The sequence below is a fragment of the Lathyrus oleraceus genome, chromosome 3, assembly GCF_024323335.1.
Source record: "Lathyrus oleraceus cultivar Zhongwan6 chromosome 3, CAAS_Psat_ZW6_1.0, whole genome shotgun sequence".
NCBI classification, from domain to species: Eukaryota; Viridiplantae; Streptophyta; class Magnoliopsida; order Fabales; family Fabaceae; genus Lathyrus; species Lathyrus oleraceus.
This window is the reverse complement of record NC_066581.1, coordinates 347,337,885-347,359,892: the sequence shown is the minus strand read 5'-3', so window position 1 is coordinate 347,359,892 and position 22,008 is coordinate 347,337,885.

Sequence of the window (22,008 nt, the reverse complement as noted above, 5' to 3'; positions counted from 1 at the left end):
TGCTAAACTCCTCAGAGTAACATCTTCACCTCCTATCTCGCACGACAGAAACCTCCTCCAGTATCGCACTACCGGGGAACTACCTTTGATCAAATCATGAGGCTAAACTCCTCGGAGTAACACCTTCGCTGTCTGGCAAAAACCACTTCTCAAACAGTAACCACGGCTTGAGACTAGCTTATGCTCGCAATGATGCATGATTGATTTTTTCTGCGTAATGCTCCATAATTATGGAAATGCTACGCGATTATTTATTTTTCTATGCAATATGCTATGCTTATTTTTTCATGATGAATGCATAAAAAGGTATCCCCCTCAAGGGACTCTTCTGGGGAGCATGAGACACTCTGCTGAGGAACTCGTCACCGCTCCAATTCCACCCTGCTGGGGAATAACACTGCTGCTGGGAAATAGGCAACCCTTGCTGGGGAAGAACCTCCTTTGCACCCAATCCGCTCGAGAAACTGCTGGGGATAAGCACCACCAACACTCTGTGGGGATACAACAATCTTGACTTGCTGGGGATATCAATCCTGATTCCGCTTCGGGAAAACCCTCACAGATACCTGCTGACTCCGCTGGGGAAACACTCACAGAGACTCCGCTGGGGGAAACAGCAACCTCCAAACTCATCTGGGGATGCATCACCCTATCACCTGCTGGGGATAACCATCCTGACTCGGCTAGGGAAACGAAAGCTATTCCGCTGGGGATAACTCCTGCAATCCACAAGTAGAATCAACTCAGCTGGGGATGCAAAAGTCCGTCCGCTACGGGAACTTGTCCGATCCACAGGTAGGATGAACACTGCTGGAGATATGTTTCTTTGAAAAAGACCCGCTCCACTCGGGGATAGCAACCTTCAGACCTGACTGCTGAGGAAACACCATTATAAACCTGCCAGGTATAACCACACTGACTCGGCTGGGGAGCTAGTCCTACGATTCTGCTTGGGGACTTAGCTGGGAAATAAGAATTCCCGGACTCATCCGGACCTTTTCTGCTCCATCATCTTGTATTTCAAGCCGCTTCGTGCTCGACGAGAACGTACTCCTGGGAATTATACAGAAATTTCAATTTTCCGACTTTGAAGAGTCTTCTTGATTAATTTCAATGGTCGTCGGACGTCTCTCGTCGTTCCTCCACCGTTCCTCCTTCTTCCCTGATCGAACTCTGCGGGGAACTGCATACTTTCAAGTCTTCCGATTTTGAAGAGTCTTCTTGATTATCATCAAGGATCGTCGTACGCCTCAACGCCTTCGTCATTTTTCATACACTCGTCCCTGACCGGACTCTCTGGGGATTTCTCTTGTCAAAGCTTCCACATCACAACCTGCAAGTGAGTGAAAAGTATCTACAGTTCCTGCAAAACAGATCGTTAGATAAAACCGTGCCCCAGGCGCGTCAAGATTTCAACATTTGGGTCACTCAACCTTCCAAATAAGATTTCAAGCTTCAATCTTATAAACATGCATTGGAAGGAAACCTGTATGTTTTAAAAATGCAAGATTCTTTATCAAAAATATCTGGATGTTTTTGCAATCAAAGCGGTAATGAAAAACAAAAACAAAATTATTTGACTGAATATGCATTTTATTGATTGGAAAAGTGTGGCTCAAATTGAGCAATACAAAAGGAAGCAATTCCTGAAAAGAGGTAATTGCGCTCAAAAGGAAAAATCTATCCTAATGGCAATGTGAAACCCGTGATCTCATCAAGTTCCAACTCGGTTACACCCCATATGTCCTCAGACTCTCCATGCTTTCTGCCTTCTGAACAAGACAATTCTGACTGATCCCTACCGGGTATTATCCATGATGCTTTAAACCAAAGCGCAAACGATCATGCTAGGACGCAGTTGTTCGTTTCAATCCCTCTTTTGCCTGGACCGCCCTTTCGGGTTTTCAGTCCACCGGGATACCCCTTTTTGCCCAAGTCGCCTTTTCAGGTCTTCGACTTGCCGGGTGTACAATTTTTTCATTTTATATCCCTAACTTTTGCCCGAACCTTTTTTCTGTTTTTGGTTCGCCGGGATGCCCATTTTTGCCTGGACTATTTTGTTCTTTTCGTCCAGCGGGTCAATTATACGAAGTATTTTTTAACTGCGTCCGCATTCACAGGGGATGGAAAATCTTCGCCATCCATGGTCGTTAACAATAAGGCTCCGCCAGAGAAGACCTTCTTGACCACGAATGGACCTTCATAATTCGGCGTCCATTTGCCCCTTCGATCGTTTTGAGGAGGAAGGATCCTTTTCAGCACCATATCACCCACGTGATACACCCGAGGTCGCACCTTCTTGTCAAAAGCACGCTTCATCCTCTGCTGGTACAACTGCCCATGACAGATGGCTGCTAGCCTCTTTTCCTCTATCAGGCTCAACTCTTCGTACCGGGTCCTTACCCATTCAGCCTCTTGCAATTTTACGTCCATCAGGACTCTCACAGAGGGAATCTGAACCTCGACAGGTAGTACAGCCTCCATCCCATATACCAACGAGAACGGAGTTGCCCCAGTAGATGTGCGTACCGACGTTCGATACCCATGCAATGCGAACGGCAACATCTCATGCCAATCCTTGTAGGTTACCACCATTTTCTGCACAATCTTCTTTATATTCTTGTTGGCTGCCTCAACCGCCCCATTCATCTTTGGACGATAGGGAGAAGAATGGTGATGCTCGATCTTGAATTCCCGGCACAACTCTGCCATCATCTTATTATTCAAGTTAGAACCATTATCAGTAATGATTCTCTCGGGAACCCCATATCGGCAAATGATGTCTCTCTTGAGAAATCTGGCCACAACCTGCTTCGTCACGTTCGTATAAGAGGCTGCTTCTACCCACTTAGTGAAGTAATCAATAGCCACTAATATGAACCGGTGCCCGTTCGAAGCCGTAGGCTCTATCTTTCCAATCATATCAATGCCCCACATAGCAAACGGCCATGGAGACGACATCAAACTCAATGGGTTTGGAGGCACGTGCACCTTGTCAGCATAAATCTGGCATTTATGACACTTCCGCACGAAATTAAAACATTGGGCCTCCATTGTCATCCAGTAATAACCTGCTCTCAGCAGCTTCTTCACCATTGCATTCCCACTGGCATGGGTACCGAACGACCCCTCATGAACCTCTTTCATCAACTGGCTTGCTTCTGCATCATCAACACATCTGAGCAAGACCCAATCAAAATTCCGCTTGTACAAAACCCCATCCTTATTCAGGTAGAATACCATGGCTAATCTCCGCAGAGTCTTTCTGTCTTTCTTTGACGCTCCCTCAGGATACTCTTGAGTCTCCAGATAGTGTTTGATATCATAATACCACGGCTTCTCATCATCAGGCGCTGTATCAACAGCAAACACATAAGCCGGTCTATCCAGACGACCCACTTCCACACTGGGGCACTGATTCCACCTCTGCACCTTAATCAAGGCTGCCAGAGTAGCCAAAGCATCTGCCAAGGGATTCTCCTCTCTGGGCACATGATGCATCTTCACCTTGGTGAAAAACGTCAACAATCTCCTCGTATAATCTCGATACGGAACCAAATGAGATTGATGCGTATACCATTTTCCGTTAACCTGATTTATCACCAGAGCTGAATCTCCATATATCACAAGGTTCTTGATTCTCAAATCAATCGCCTCTTCAATACCCAGTATACAAGCTTCATATTCAGCCACGTTATTGGTACACTCAAATGTTAGCCGGGCAGCAAAAGGAATGTGGGATCCTTTCGGCGTAACCAAAACAGCACCCACACCGCTTCCATTCACGTTAACGGCCCCATCAAACATCAGAATCCATTCGGGTTCAGGGTCAGGCCCCTCCTCTGGGATTGGTTCCTCGCAATCTTTCGATTTGAGAAACATGATGTCCTCATCAGGGAATTCAAACTTCATCGGTTGATAATCATCAATAGGTTGCTGGGCGAGGTAATCAGACAATACACTCCCCTTAATTGCTTTCTGAGAGGTGTACTGAATATCATATTCAGTCAAAATCATTTGCCACCTCGCAACCCGTCCGGTCAATGCTGGCTTCTCAAAAATGTACTTGATCGGATCCATCTTGGAAATCAACAAAGTGGTATGAACCAACATGTACTGCCTTAGTCGGCGAGCAGCCCAGACCAAAGCACAGCAAGTTTTCTCGAGCAGTGAATATCTTGTTTCACAGTCGGTAAACTTTTTGCTAAGGTAGTATATGGCATGCTCTTTTCGACCAGACTCGTCATGCTGCCCCAATACACACCCCATAGACCCCTCGAGGACTGTCAGGTACAGAATTAACGGTCTTCCCTCAACAGGAGGCATCAGAATCGGAGGCTCCTGCAAATACTCTTTTATTCTTTCAAATGCCGCTTGGCAATCATCATTCCACCTGACCGTTTGATCCTTTCTCAACAATTTGAATATTGGTTCGCACGTGGCTGTTAGATGAGATATGAACCGTGAAATGTAGTTCAATCTACCCAAGAAACCACGAACCTCCTTCTCTGTTCTCGGTTCAGGCATTTCTTTTATCGCTTTTACTTTTGCAGGATCAACCTCGATTCCTTTCTCACTTACAATGAACCCCAGCAATTTACCGGACCGCACTCCGAACGTGCACTTATTCGGATTCAACCTCAGTCTGAACTGTCTCAACCGATCAAACAACTTGGCCAAATCTACCAAATGCCCCTCTTCTGTCTGGGACTTTGCTATCATGTCATCAACATAGCATTCAATTTCATGATGAATCATATCATGAAACAAAGTCACCATAGCTCTCTGATAAGTAGCACCGGCGTTCTTGAGACCGAATGGCATCACCTTGTAACAAAAGGTACCCCACGGTGTAATGAACGTTGTTTTCTCCATATCATCTGGCGACATTTTGATTTGATTATAGCCAGAAAAGCCATCCATGAAGGAAAACACCGAGAATTGAGCTGTATTATCTACCAACACGTCAATGTGAGGTAATGGAAAATCATCCTTCGGACTAGCTCTGTTCAGATCTCGGTAGTCCACACACATTCTTACTTTCCCATCTTTCTTCGGGACTGGCACAATGTTCGCAACCCATGGCGGATAATTAGTGACAGCAAGGAAACCAGCATCCCACTGCTTCTGCACTTCCTCTTTAATTTTCATTGCCATGTCAGGTCGAGTTCTGCGCAACTTCTGCTTCACTGGAGGACAATCTGTTCTCAACGGTAGCTTGTGCACAACGATATCGGTATCCAACCCTGGCATATCTTGATAAGACCAGGCAAAGATATCGACATACTCTTTCAATAGCACCACCAATCTGCCCTTAACACTTTCCTCCAAAGCAGCCCCGATTTTCACTTCTCTCTTCTCCTCGTCGGTACCCAGGTTCACAACCTCAATCTGTTCCTCGTGCGGCTGAATCACCTTCTCCTCTTGTTTTAACAATCTGGCTAATTCCCCTGGCAGTTCACAATCTTCTTCGTCTTCTTCTTCAGCAAGATAGATTGGATTGTCGAAGTCATACAAGGGTGTAACAGGATTGTTATCAATGAGATCCGGAGAGGAATCGCATCTGCATGAATGTTGATTCATGCACTGCTTTAGAACCGGTGTGAGAAATCGAAAAAGAAAAATGAAAACATTGCCATTTTTATTTCGTTTTTATTTTTTAAACTGCAAAAATAAATGAAAAACAGGGAACACCGCTTTTAACTGAAAAACATCCTTTTATTAATGATGCAAAATTCTGCAAATTTAAACATGAGGTGGCCCTTACAATGGACCATTACGTGTCGGGCAACACGCATGGTTTGCATGCAAATAAGAAAGAAAACAAGAAAAATATTACTCTTCGAGGAGAGTGACCCGGATGATTTCTTCGGCCTTCCAGTTGTGGATTTCCATCCCTGGTTCGCACGGCGTTATCCACCGGTCCATGTCACAATCGCTGTCAGTATCTTCACCCATCATGCAGATGTGGTCCGGATCCAGCATTCCGGCACTCGTGAAAGTTACAGACGTACGATCCCCTCTTCCTCGTCCCAAGCCTCGGCCCGGTTGATATCCAACCCCAAAACGGTCCTTCTTCTCAGGGACCTCCATCATTTTGCCCCAACCAGGAGCCTCACCGCTCTTGACCACCTCAGCAGCCTGCTTGTATGAAGCGATGGATGGTTTCTCTTCCTCCTGCTTAGCGAACAGAGCATTCTCCACCTTAACGGTTTCAAATGCCTGGCTAGGCGTCTCCCATATTTCTCCATCCATCTCCACATACTTAAACGAAGACAGGTGGCTGACAAAGATGTCCTCCTCTCCGCAAACAGTAACGACTTGGCCTCCCCAGACATATTTCAGCTTCTGGTGCAAAGTCGATGTAACTGCTCCCGCAGCATGGATCCATGGGCGACCCAACAAGCAACTGTAAGCCGGCTGGATGTCCATAACATAGAAGGTCGACTTAAACACTTCTGGGCCAATCTTCACTGGCAATTCCACCTCCCCAAATACGGCCCGCTTTGACCCATCAAAAGCTCGCACAATCAGATCAGTCGGGGTCAAAATCAGCCCATCACAGTTCAGCTTCGCCAAGGCCTTCTTTGGCAACACATTCAATGAGGAGCCGGTATCAACCAGCACATGCGAAAGCACGGCTCCCTTGCATTCCATCGCAATGTGTAGCGCCCGATTATGGTTCCTTCCATCTACGGTCAAATCCATATCAGTAAAGCCCAACCCATGGCTAGCATGCACGTTGGATACGACCGTCTCCAATTGGTTGATTGTGATTTCCTGAGGCACATAGGCTTTCTTCAGAATTTTCAATAAAGCCTCCCTATAACCCTCAGAACTCAACAGCAGTGAAAGAATCGAGATCTTAGAAGGTGTTTGCTGCAAGTGATCCACCAATTTATACTCCGACTTTTTGATGATTCTCAGAAACTCTTCAGCCTCATCATCAAATTTGTTATCCGACCCCGCAGGCGCCGGTGTCATCACAGGAGTATTACCACTATCTGCCACAGCCTTCCCCTTTGCCCTGGCTAAAGCCTCGGCCTTTTCCTTTTTATCTTTTTCTTCCTCCCCCCTCCTCAAAGCATCGGGAGCAAATAACCTACCGCTGCGAGTGAAACCGCTGGGACCGGCATTATCCACCTTTAGCACGGTGGTTTCACTAGCAGATTGTTCTTCCAACCTCTCACCATTACAATATACCTCTCCCCCATAATGCCATGGCACGGCATCATCTTTGTCATATGGAATTGGCCCAGGTACCGTGATGGTAACTGGAGCCTCCTCCACCAGGTTAGACAAATCCACCGGATCATAGTATATAGTTATGGTGGAGACCTCTTCCTTCTTTCCTTCAGTCCTCTCGACCACAATCTCACCACCGTCCATCAGACCCTGGACATGCTTCCTCAGAAGCTCACAACCGTTCGTAGAAATAGTGCACTTAGCACACTCAAACCCACAGCCCGGGTAAACCCCATTTCTTAACAACTGCCTCTTGACCTCAGCCAAAGGCGTCTTCAGCTGATCAACCTCAGACAGTCCAACCCTATCCTCCGCAGAAATAGCATTTACTCCCCGTTGACCATGCGCGGGCATGGGATTTGCGTTGACGTTGGGAGATGGAGCAAAATTAATAGCCTTGGAATCCACTAGATCCTGAACTGTGTGCTTAAAAGCTTTACAGTTCTCAATGTTATGCCCAGGCGCACCTGAGTGGAATTCACACTTAGCATTCTCATCATAACTGGCTGGCCTTTGATCAGGTCTCAAAGGTGCCAGAGTTCTAGTTTGCACAAGGCCCAAATCTTGCAGCTTCTTAAACAAGAAAGCATAGCTCACTGGAGGCCTATCAAACTGACGATCCTGCGCTCTGCCCCGGATCTGATAACCAGCCCTTTGCTGTCTCTGCTGAAAGGGTTGTTGTCTTTGTTGCTGTGGCTGCTGCTGTTGCTGTTGTGCTGGCTGAGACTCAGCAGGAATTGTCACCGCAGCATTGTGCTGGAAGTAACGGTCCCTACTGGGTCCACGTTGAGTGTACACTGCACTGGTATCTCCCTCTTTCTTCCTCTGTCCACCATTGTTACCAAACGGCTTTTTCGACCCTGAAGAAGAAGAAGACGCACCCTGAATTTTGCCCAGCTTTAACCAACTCTCTATTCTTTCTCCAGCTACCACGATATCAGAGAAGTTGGTAACAGGACACCCCACCATTCGTTCTGCAAACGGCCCCTGCAGGGTCCCCATAAACAAATCCGACATCTCCCTGTCCACCAGAGGAGGTTGCACCCTCGCAGCCAGTTCTCTCCACCTTTGAGCATACTCCTTAAAGCCCTCATTGTGCTTTTGAGACATACCCTGCAGCTGGGTACGGCTCGGAGCCATATCTGCATTAAACTGGTACTGCTTGAAGAAAGCATCTCCCAAATCCTGCCAGCTTTTGATATCAGAAGATCTCAACTTGGTGTACCATTCCAAGGAGCCCCCAGATAGGCTGTCCTGGAAAAAGTACATCCACAGTTTTTGATCTGCGGTGTATGCAGAGATTTTGCGGACGAATGCCTGGAGATGAGTTTCCGGGCAGGAACTACCGTTGTATTTATCGAACGCAGGCGCCTTGAATTTCTGAGGGATTACAATCCCCTCCACCAGCCCCATGTTGGACATATTTACCACCCCAGGCGTGGCATAGCTCTCAAGCACTTTTATCTTCTCAGCCAGCAGCTGAATTTCCTTGTTCTGAGGAGGAATGTCATAAGGCACAAAAGGCTCATTTCGCATAGAGAACTGGTCAGCCTCTCTATCTTCCTCCTGATCTTCGTCAAACCCATAAAACGGAGGCACAAAGTTGTCTTTCATATTCTGACTAGGCCCAGGTTGACCAGCAGCACCAGCATTATTCACCAGACCAACTGTTGTCCTCTTTCCACCATCACGAGATCCCTGCCCCTGGTTGGAGACTCCATCCAGGTTGACCCCACTGTTCTGAGCAGAAACCCGCTCGAGTTTCTCAACTTTATCCGCCAGCGCTTTCTGACCAATTGCAAAACCTTGCATTATATTGATCAGCTCGTTCATCTTATCCTTTAGTTCAAGCATGTCTGCACTAGGAAGCTCCATGAGTCTGGGAGTGTTTCTTCTTGTGTAATATCGGTGAGGGCGAGTTGAGTGCAGGGGTACTACTCTTCGAGCGCGAGCAATGGTTCCTGGTTACAAACAAACACGTTAGTAATAGTCACCTGCAAAATAAAACACAAGTTATCATGATTATGCATGTATGCAGTGCCTATCCATATGAAGGACACTCTGTCTCTCGATCCTGGCATCATCGAGACAAATAATAAGCCGGCATCAATATTCTGATTAGCAGTGTTTGATTTTGTCGTGCAGATCGGAGATATGTGATTTAGCATGATACCCCCAACCAGGTGTGTGCTCGTGAGAGTGCATACAGCAAAGCAAATAAAGCTTGAAAACCAATCACTGAATGAAAAATCACCATCACATAGCAAAAGTGCATAATCAGTGCAATAGTCATACATCAACCAGATAAGGTCAGATACAATCCTCCAGAATAGGAAAGAAATACAGACAAGTGAATTCCGTCAACAAGCCTGACGGTAATCCAACACAGATGAAAGATCTAACTGGATGAGGGTCCCGCAGGTGGCCCTATCTCGTCTTCCATCCTCGCGAACTCTGCGGCGAACCTGAGCTCGGTATTCTCCTGTTGTAGTCTTCCAACTTCCTTCTGATGAATCTTCATCTGTCTGAAATAGTGGTCTCTCTCAGCCATGTAATGATCCCTCTCAGCGGTGATCTTCAGATTCTCTGCTTCCTTGATCTTCAGCTTGGTCTCCCACTCAGCAATGAGGCTTCTGACTCGGTCATCCCTCTGATCCTTCACTATGATTTGCCTTCTCTTCTCGTCTTCAATCACCTTTGATGCTCTGAACAGCTTATCCTTAGTGATGTCATGCTCCCTGTTGGACGATGCTAAAGCCTGGCTAATCTTCCCATAGTAGGCTGTATCCATCTCAAAGCGTTTGGCTTCCAAGGCATGTCGCTTGTCTTGATCTTCCATCTTCATCTTGATCTCTTGGTTGGACGCCTGAAAACGAGCAACACTTCTCTCCAATTCAGCTTTCTCTGCAAGTAACTGATCTCTGGCCCTCTTCATCTCACGGAATTCCTCCATGCTAACAGAAGAACTGGGACCCTCGATCCTAGGACACACAGAGTCACCTCCAGAAAACGGTAGAAACGTAGACTCAATCCTCTTCCGCAACCAATCTTCAAAAAGTGGAAAATACTGACAGTTGACTTTGCCAAACGGAACCTTACCCTTCCTTTGGATATCTCGCCACTCATCTAACACTTGCCTCAGCTTGGCCTGGTTGCCATCAATCGGAAAGTAAAAGGATTCCTGAATCTCTCGCCCGAGAGGAGGAACCTCCATAGCAAACCCCATCTGCCTCCGGAGAAGCATCGGGTTGTAATTAATGCAACCCTGAACTCCCACTAAAGGCACATTAGGTAAACTCCCGCAACTGCAGATGAAGTCCCGACCAGCTAAACCATTATGAGTCCAAGCAATGTCATCAGCCCGCAGACCCATCAATCGAAAGGACCACTTCACACTAGGATCAATCTGAGCAAAGGCACCTCGGGAGGGCAAATATCCCATGAACCACTTAAAGAGCAACTGAGAGCAGCATCTGACCAGACCACCCCGCCTCTTCTTATTCCTGTTATGCACTGAGTAGTACACATCTCCAATCAGGGTAGGAATAGGGTTTCTCTGCATAAACAACCTGATAGCATTATGGTCCACGAAATTCTTCTGGTTAGGAAACAGAACAATCCCATAAATGCTCACAGCAATCAGGGCACAAACCGTCTTCCAGTTACCCACAGCAGCATGTTCCTTGGCATTAGCCTCCAAGAAACTCAAATGGAAACCGGGTAACTTTCCCTTCTCTTTCAAACCTTCCTTGACCATTTCCGGACTCAAATAAAGAGCACGTGAAATTCCCAGGACATCCGGCTCCGCCCTAGTGACATGGAAAGGAATCTGATCACGGATCTGAATACCCAGGATGCTGACATAATCCTCCATCAGAGGTCCCAACAGATAATCTGGAAGAACGAAACATCTCAGCCCCGGGTCATAGAACTGAAGAAGAGTATGGATGGCGCTCCTGTCACAGTCAGTGAGCCTGAAAACCGTCTTCAGAATACCACCGTAGGACTCTCTAAACATCCCCACATGGTCAGGAGTAATCAATGCTACCATATCCTTCAGCACACCAATCTCAGGATCAAAGAAACTGTATACAACATCGGGCTTCAGACCGGTCCTCATATCGGAGCAGCAAGTCTCTCAACCAGAATCTCGATCAACAGTGTCCCTGCATATGGGTAAACATGTGTTAGATGCAATTAATGCAAAATGTAATGATGCTGATGAATGAATGCAATGCGTTGCCATCCTCCAAGCCATTTGATCATCTGCACTGAATCTGGCTTCTGAACTGATCACAACCATCTGAGGACTGCACAATCATCAATCAGACTCACGGGTTCCGAAATAAACGGAAGACAGATACATCATCATCATCACCACTGGTCTCTGAGCAGACACACCATCACCATCTGAATCGGCCCAGGGAATCCGAAATAAACGGATCCCCACTGATAAATACCTCGGCCCGGGGAATCCTGAAATAAACGGATCCCCACTGATAAATCACGGACAACACTCCGGCGTCACGACAATAAATGACCATAAATCCGACTTATAATTATGACTCGGATCCACGGAGCAAAAAGTCACCATTTGAGTCACCATCAATCACCAACAGTCACCATCTGTACCTGTTAAAATGATCATTCCCTCCCCACTCACGGGTGTCATCTAGGCCAGGGTAAAGTCGAAAGAAACGCAGCATAAATAACCTTTCGCAGAATACCATCATATACACACCCGAAGTATGTAACGATAATATCCCACCAGGGTCTGAACTGCTCGTGATGTCAATGTTCCGCTAAGTGGCGTCATACCACCCGCTTCCCATGCATCACTCTATTCCTAGGTTTCCTAGATTTCACTCATAGCCTGGGTATTGGGCCTTTTACCTCGAGTAACTCCCACCCCAAAACAGAGGAACCACCTGTACAGAGGACGGCAACAACATGATAGTATGATGCATGCAGACATTAATGCAAATATATACACAGGTTAGAATAATAAATGCAATAAATAGAACACACAAGCAACCTAAACTAATCCTAGAACGCTAGGAAGGACTCGCTTAGGGACGATGGACCAGCATAGGTCTACATCGCATGCTCCCCAGCAGAGTCGCCAGCTGTCGCATCCTGCGAAAAATCAACCGGCGAGCCTAAAAATAAAAACACACAGAGCCGCCACTAAACGTTATTTATCCCAATATAGGGAAAGGAAACGCTCAGAGAAACCTGGAAAGACATGGTCTCGCGACCAGAGAGAAAAGGTTCGGGAGTCGGTTACGCGAGGGGAAGGTATTAGCACCCCTCACGTCCTAGGTACTCCTAGGGATCCACGTTCTAAAATAAAGAAAAGGTTGCTAAACATCACACACACACACAGGGAACGCAGGTGGGGTTAAGAGAAACGGGCTCGATAAGGCGTCGCACCTTATGCCTACATATCTTGTCTGGAACAAGAATCAGAGCCACTGTAGTTCGGCTTACGCACGCCAAACAACACAAAACAAACATAAACAAGCAAGGGTGGCAAACATGGAGCCCGACAACCACTGGATGGAATTACGTCGGCATCCGAACCAAAACACACTCAAAGGGGCAAACGTGGAGCCCGACTGCCAATCACTGGGCTTACGTCGGCATCCGAACCCAAACACACAGTCAGATAACAAGTAAACGCACGCAAAAAAGAAAAAGGTTGCCCGGAGTGGTCTCGCACGACCACCTGCCTACATACCTTGTCTGGAACAAGGATCAGGGCGATGTAGTTCCCCTGAAAGGGACTAAATTGCTAACCAGAAACCGGGGAAAGATACACAACTAGGGAGCTGAGACTCGAGCCTAATGTTGTCATGCATCGTTAACCCTAAGTTCGGTTTTCTATCCTACTTGCATAAGCAAACTAACCTAACCAGGAAAGAAGCTAGCACACAAGCATACAATCATATATCAACATTAAATGAGAACAGGCATCTCAAACAAACATGTCAATCAAATAATCACAAAACACCCACTATAGCCAAACAAGGGGCTCAATCAATCAGGTTTGACTGCCTAAGCAATCGTCTGTACAGGCTGTGTTTGCTCTTAACCTTGCCATTACGAGGCTAAGGTGAAGCAGATGAAAAGGCGAAGTGAGGATCAGACCTCACAGCTCATATCCCTAACCAGGGAGAGCTGACAAATGAGCATGGGTCCAGAATAGGGGAACCCTTCTATACTCGATGACTCTGACACAACAGATCTTGGGCTTTTGATCTCAATGCTACAACCATGTAATGGGAGCAAGGAGAAGACTCACTGAATAGTGGGGGACAGGTTGCTTGTCCCTACCTTCCACCAATTGCCTTACTTGAAGGACTTTCCCTGCTTGGGCTTAAAAATAAACAAACACAATCATTGCCTCTTAAGGAGGACTTCAGACATTTATTTGCCCGGCCCGGTAACAGCCGGGTCTCCAGACTACATGAAGTAAGAAGGTTATACCTCAAATGCAAGTTGCTTAAGCAAAGCAAAGCAATAGTTCACAAGGAACTGAGCAACTAAAGTACCTGGAAACAATCAAACTCAGTCAGTATTCAATCAGACAAATTGTACAGCAAACAATCAAACAGTTTAAACAATACAACACAAAGCAAGCTCAAGGCTTAAGCCCAAGCTCCAACACCTACAAAACAATGTTATGTTAGTGTACAAACATCCACAACATCAATTAAAATCAACTTGTATCATTCTCCATGTACATTGCTTTTTTGATCCTGAAAAATCAAGCAAACATTAGCAACTAGACCACTAGGCCAAGCCTAGGGTCCCAAAGCAAGAAAAAAGTTAAAACAGCAAGGTATCCACCATCCAACATCAAATTAACATCAAACAAGATCAAACATCATTGGTCTCATGTTTATATCATCCATCATGCTCAATTCATGCACAAAACAATCCATATTGGTTCAAATGAAGCACCGAATATACAAACAGAAGTATTGCATTCAAAGCCATGCCAAAACACATCAAAAAAATCTCAAATTAAATACACCTAAACAGGGGTCAATCAAGGTCTACCATGTCAAATTTGAGCTTAATTGGGCAAATGAAACCATGGCAATGAAAATCAACAAAAACAGACACAATCACATGCTTCAATTCACAACATTAATACATGCTTCCACTTCAAAAATTCATAACTCAATGAAAACAAAAAAGAAATGGATGAGACCAAAACAGGGATGTCACACAATGTGTCTAGTTCATGCATATCAAATTTCATGGCCATACAATACAATATGAGGATTTCCCAATCAATCTACCAACATGTATCACATGAGCTTGCAATTTCAACAACCAGAAATGAAAAATCAAGATTAAATTGAAAATGCAATGAAAAATTCTACAAAAATTCATACAACATCCTAACATATCAACAATTCACCATGCCAAATTTCATTCAATTCTAACATGCATAGGTTATCCAATTAAATTCAACAAGTTGACATCAAGAGGTGTGACACAAATTGTCACACCTATGTTCCAGAATTTGCTGCTCTCTAACCAGGTATCAAAAATTCATGAAATTTACATATAAATAAACATCAATGAGTCAAGAACCACCACAAAAATTTTCAGCCATTTATTTTATGATATGAGTATTTCATGAACAAAATGGTAGAATGTAGAAAAAATGAGTACATGTGAAACAAGCCTAAGTCAAACATTATTTTTACCATGCACAACTTTGACCAATAGGTCAAAAAAATCCTAGAGTCAACAAGGAAGTCAAAGAAACAATCCACACATTTTTCTGAATTTTCTATAATTTTTTATGAATTATTTAAGGTGTTAATGAATTTTTTAGAATTTTTATGAATTAAATTAAAATGATTAAAAGTTCCAATGGCAGATCTGTAAGTAGCTACAGGCGGGGGCGGTAAACGCCTTATTCAAAAATTCAAATGCGAATCCAGATCAAACAAGCATTTCATCATCACTTTCATTCAGAATTTCCAGAAAACGCAAAACACGAAGAACATGAAATCTCAACCAAAATGAACATATGGCATATGGTTAGAACCGTCTCAGCGTGTACAATCCAAATACGCTCATGATTTAACCTAACCGTTCCTAAATCTCCTGAATCGATCATGTTAGGGTTTTGGTTCGAAAATTCAAATCCAGATTTCTTCCTCTACACTAATCCATTCCTAAAACTGAAAGTATCACCATAATCTACATGAAATGAACTTCCAAACGCACATAAACATTTAGCATATCTTGAGATTCGAAAAAATGCCAAACCTGGAATGACAGAGTTGTTCTTGACGTGTTGAAGCTCAATTCCTTGAAACAGTAGCAGAAGGATGATGAGGAAGGTGAATAGAGTGATTGCCTCAGGTCCAGGTGGCTTCTAGTGCATCAAATCGCAATTTGCCATGGATGAATGCATTTTGGACAGTCGTGTTTGGAGCTTTTTCCAATCCAAACTCCACAAACAGTTTGAGAAGACGATGAGAGGAGTTCAATGCAAGAAGAATTCTCAAGATTGATCAAGAATTGATGATGAATTTTGGATTTGAAGTTTTGGTGTTCTTGAGGGTTTTGAGAGAATTGGAAAGGTTTCAGATCTGGTTTTGGTGAATATAAAAATCTGTTATGATTAGATGATGATTATGAATATATACTTCAACTTAATCCACACTTAATCACCTTAATTAACCAAACCAAATGTAATTAGCATAATATGGTTTAACTTAAGCAAGGGCAAAATGGCCTTTTCACTCAAGCCCTGTGACAGCTCATTGACAGCTCATACATTCTCAATTGATATTTGGAGTGTGTTGGCTCAAATGAGATTTTCACTCTTGTGCATGAAGATGGTGCATGAAGTAATATGGACATGAACAGTGCTGTATGAGAGCTCAAAATAGAGTTATGTATTGATACATAACACTTTTTAACAGTATGCATCGATACATAACTTGTTTGTATCGATACATGGCACTTTTTAACAGTGTGCATCGATACATAACTTGTTTGCATCGATACAAGGCACTTTTTAACAGTGTGCATCGACACATAACTCGTGTGCATCGATACATGACCCTTTTTTGCCTTGCACGCATCGATACGAAATTCGTGTGCATCGATACATGGAAAATTTTGCCATGCACGCCCGGTGGTAATTTGACCATATCTCCTCAACCGTTCATCCGATTCTCACGATCTTGGACTTTTTGAAAATGGGAGAGAAAGATCTACAACTTTCATGTTCAACAAAATTCCATTTGAAGCTTTTTTGATGGGGGAAAATTGGGTTGAAGTCGTTCCAAAAACTTGCCATCCTTTTGGAAACTTGAAACCATAGGTCATTTTTCCTTTTGGAAACCTTTGCTATGACCTCAAATCCTTCAATGTGAGTATTTGAAATGTCAAATGAGACTTGTTTGAACATGAATGGAGTATCTCTTGCCCTCTCCCTCCTCCAAATCCATCAATCCAGGCACAGTTGACCACAATTGACTTTTCTGACATATAGATGAATTTGGCTACGCACTGATCAAATTGAGCTCCAATCTTCAGCTGAAATAGCTCAAGGGTGAAACCCTAGCCTCAATAAGCACAATATAATCACATAATGAACCCCATAACCATCATAAACCCCATCTCCTGATTATGCCCTGATTGGCCCAATGCAACTGATTAGGGTTGACCAGTGGTCAAAACCCTAATCTCAAGAAATATGCTCCAACACTTGATGATGATGATGTATCATTGTAATCAAGATGAAGACCAACATCCTTGAGAATCATAAAACCCTAATTCACAGCCCAATCCTCAGATGGCCATGATCAGTCAATAAACCCTAAGCTTGCACTTGACTTCCTCATCTCCTGATCAAGACTTGGAAAGATGGCTTGCACAATGTAACCACATGATATGCAACATGAAATGCCTAATGTCCTAAAATAAAAATGCAAATATGTTAATGCTAGTCCCAAGAGAGGAGGGCAAATTTTGAGGTGTTACACCAGGTCCAAAGATAACTGCTATCTGTGGGAACCTAAAGTCTCAAACTTCTCCACAATCTGCTCTTCAGCCAAGGAAGAACAGGAGGTGAAGTTGTGGCATAGACGCCTTGGACATCTCCACTTACAGGGAATGAAGAAGATCATATCCAAGGAAGCAGTCAGAGGAATTCCAAAGCTGCTTATTGATGAAGGAAGAGTCTGTGGAGAATGCCAGGTGGGCAAGCAAACCAAGATGTCACATCCGAAGCTGGGACATCCTACAACTTCCAGAGTTCTGGAACTGTTGCACATGGACTTAATGGGACCTATGCAGGTTGAAAGTCTGGGTGGAAAGAGATATGCATACGTGGTGGTTGATGACCATTCCAGATACACGTGGATAAGCTTTATCAGAGAGAAGTCAGATACATTTGATGTCTTCAAAGACCTGTGCATCAGACTCCAAAGGGAAAAGGACAGTTGTGTTGTCCGAATTAGGAGTGATCATGGTACGGAATTCAAAAATTCCAAGTTTGATGAGTTTTGCTCGTCTGAAGGAGTAAGTCATGAGTTCTCCTCCCCTATAACTCCCCAGCAGAATGGGATAGTTGAAAGGAAAAATAGAACTATTCAAGAATCTGCCAGAGCTATGATTCATGCAAAGAAGCTCCCTATGCATTTTTGGGCTGAAGCTATGAATACCGCGTGCTATGTTCACAACAGAGTCACCTTGAGAAAAGGAACCTCCTCCACTCTGTATGAAATATGGAAAGGCAGAAGACCCACTGTGAAGTACTTTCATATCTTTGGAAGTAAATGCTACATTCTCACAGATCGTGAACAGAGAAGGAAACTGGATCCCAAAAGTGATGAGGGTATATTTCTAGGATACTCCACTAACAGCAAAGCTTACAGAGTGTTCAACTACAGGACCAATGTCCTGATGGAATCCATAAATGTTATTGTGGATGATAAAGAGGAAGGAATCGATGTCATAGAGGATGTTGAAACATTCCTTGACATTTCAACAGACATTCCAGTCAAGTCTGAAGAAGTACAGGGACCTCCTCCTGAATGTGAAGTAGATGCAACCACCAAAATGCCATCTATCAGAATTCAGAAAGACCACCCTAAGGATCTTATCATAGGGGATCCCAATAGTGGTGTGACTACCAGGTCAAGGGGAATAAGCTCAAATTCCTGTTTTGTATCCAAGGTTGAACCAAAGAATGTGAAAGAAGCCCTGACTGACGAATATTGGATCAATGCCATGCAAGAGGAACTTGAGCAGTTTAAAAGGAATGAAGTATGGGAGCTAGTTCCAAGACCTGAAGGGACCAATATCATTGGTACCAAGTGGATCTACAAAAACAAGTCTGATGAGAAAGGAGTAATTACTAGGAATAAAGCAAGACTAGTAGCTCAAGGATATACTCAAGTTGAAGGGGTTGATTTTGATGAGACGTTTGCACCCGTTGCTAGGCTTGAGTCCATCAGATTGCTGTTAGGTGTAGCATGCATTCTGAAGTTTAAACTGTTCCAAATGGATGTGAAGAGTGCATTCTTGAACGGCTACTTGAATGAAGAAGTCTATGTGGAACAACCTAAAGGGTTCTGTGATCCTAACCAACCTAAGCATGTGTATAAGTTGAGGAAAGCCTTGTATGGGTTGAAGCAAGCACCTAGAGCGTGGTATGAAAGGTTGACTGAATTTCTGACCTCAAATGGATACAGAAAAGGTGGGATAGATAAAACCTTGTTTGTGAAGGATGAAGACGGCAAAATCATGATTGCTCAAATCTATGTGGATGATATAGTCTTTGGTGGAATGTCAGAACAAATGGTAAAACATTTTGTTCACCAAATGCAATCTGAGTTTGAAATGAGTCTGGTTGGGGAACTGACTTATTTTCTTGGGATGCAAGTCAACCAAATGGAGGACTCTATGTTTCTCTCCCAAAGCAAGTATGCCAAAAACATAGTTAAGAAGTTTGGTATGGATAGTGCTAGGCACAAGAGAACTCCTGCTCCTACTCATCTAAAGTTAACCAAAGATGATGGAGGGCCTAGTGTTGATCAATGCTTGTATAGAAGCATGATAGGCAGTCTGCTATACCTAACTGCAAGTAGACCTGACATTTCCTATGCAATTGGAGTGTGTGCTAGATACCAAGCAGAGCCCAAAGTGAGCCACTTGAATCAAGTCAAAAGGATTCTCAAGTACATCAATGGGACTTGTGACTATGGGATGTTGTACTCACATGGTTCTGAACCTGTACTATCTGGGTACTGTGATGCTGACTGGGCTGGGAGTGCTGATGACAGAAAAAGCACATCAGGAGGATGTTTCTTCTTGGGAGACAATCTCATATCTTGGTTCAGCAAGAAGCAGAATTGTGTATCTCTGTCCACTACAGAGGCTGAATACATAGCTGCTGGAAGCAGTTGTTCCCAACTGGTTTGGATGAAACAGATGCTCACTGACTACAATGTCACTCAAAATGTCATGGCGTTGTTCTGTGATAATCTCAGTGCCATCAATATTTCCAAGAATCCCATCCAACACAGCAGGACCAAACATATTGACATTAGACATCACTTCATCAGAGATCTGGTGGAAGACAAGGTGATTACCTTGGAACATGTAGCCACTGAACTCCAACTGGCTAACATATTTACAAAGGCTCTGGATGCTACTCAGTTTGAAAACTTAAGGGGCAAACTGGGAATATGTCTCTCTGAGAACTTATCGCAACCAATGATGATTGGGATGTATTGTTTAATATCTCTGCCTATTAAACAATTGGAACTATGCTCTGATTGGTCAACAGATCATAGCTATGCCACTTGCAACAAGTGTGGCAACAAGATGTTAAGGAGATATCCTAACGTGAGGCGGCCTATGCACCTGCAGGAGTTCAAGGACATTGTTCATGCAGGAGTAGTTCTGGATGTCAGACACAAAGTCATGGCATCTGATATGGCGGTACCTATTGTAAAGCAAAAGTGGGTGATTACTTGATCAAAGCTGTGAAGCAAGATCAAGTGGGTGCTAACTTGGTTGAAACTGTGAAGTAAAACCAAGTCTGTAATTCTGTCAGTTATGTGTAATTCTGTTTAAGTTATGTTGGTCTGTAGTTTAAAGTGTTGCTTTGGCAACATTTTTGACAAAAAGGGGGAGTAACAGGTGATACAGGTGATACCCCAGGACAACATATTAGTGTGTTGAAACAAATATTCATGACAGATTCAAGATTCCCTCCCCTGCAGCTGATGTGTGATGAAGTTTTATTTAACTTCTGTTTGTGTGCTGATATGTGTGTGAAGTTTTTATTTAACTTCCATCTGTGTGAGTGTGCTGTCACTCTGAGTGTATTAGCTAGGTCTATTTCCTGCTAGATGTGTGATTTCCGCTGCTATGAACTCTGTTGTGGGATCAAAGTGTTTTAGCCAAAAATTTGCCAAAGGGGGAGTTTGTAGGTGTTTAATTGGCTGTATTGTATGGTAAAACACTAGCTGGATTCTAATGTCTTGACTGATGTCATGACATGCTGTGAAGGTGTATGTGTGACTGCATTGTAGGTTAGAATATCTAACTGTACTCTGATGTCTTGACTGAGGTCATGACACACGTGAGTAGTTTACTGCAGGATTAGGTAATACAGGATTTATTGAATGTCGAATTGGATGTGGTGACATTCATCCCTGTCAGCAGATACTGAGGAATAGAACAGTTGGTGTTCTGTTAGAGCTCAGTATTCATTTTCAGTCTGGTTATCAAGGAAATACCAGACCTGGCATAAGGCCTACTATATGAATGTCAAACTGGATGTTAGGACATTCATCATGGACAGCATATACTGAACAATAGACAGAGTGGTGCTCTGCTACACTTCAGTATGTTTCTCAGTCTGCCCTTCAAAAGGATAACAGAACTGACTTAAGGCTAAATGTGTAAATGTCAAATTGGATACTTTGACATATATTAATGTAAGCTGCTACTGTAGAATGGACAGTTTGGTCCTGTACAGTTCAGCAAACTTGTACAGTCTGTTTTAAGGAAAAACAGACTTAGCATATGGTCCTTGATGTCAAGCTGAATGTTGTGACATTCATTCTTGACAGCATATGCTACATTGTAGGTTGTTTAGTTTTTCTGTTTCAGCTTTTTCTCAGGCTATTCTTCAGGGATTCAACAGCTGAGAGAAAATCCAGGAAATCAACAACCAAGCTACAATTAATGAACCTAACAAATATCCTATTTGTTAGTAACCTAGATGTGGAATTTAAGGGAACTCGCGTGACCTTAATTTTAGGAGAATACAAGTGCAAAGCCCAAGTACTGCAATATAAAAGGAAGTCGTTCCTTCATTTAGAACTGGGGATTTTGAGGCGTGAAGATTTAGTGTGTCCATCATACTTCACTGCTGTATTTTTGTGAGTCTTGTATTAGACATATCTTGTAAACCAAGCTGTTATCTCGTAGATGATTGCTTTGGTGTAGGGTGTTCATTGAGTTGTACGTGTTGTGTCACTCTAAGCTTTTAAGCGTGAGTGCTGTGTATCTTGATTAAAGCTGTTAAGCACAATCAAGAATTGTTTGAAGTGTGACTTCAAAATTGTCTTTAATATTGATTAAAGGTAGTAATCACTGAGGTGATTGAGGGGGAGTGAGTAGGAACTCTGATCTTAGTGTAAGATTGAAATTGCATTGGGTATGGATTAAGTGAAGAGTTGTAAACGGGTGAGTTTAGCTTTG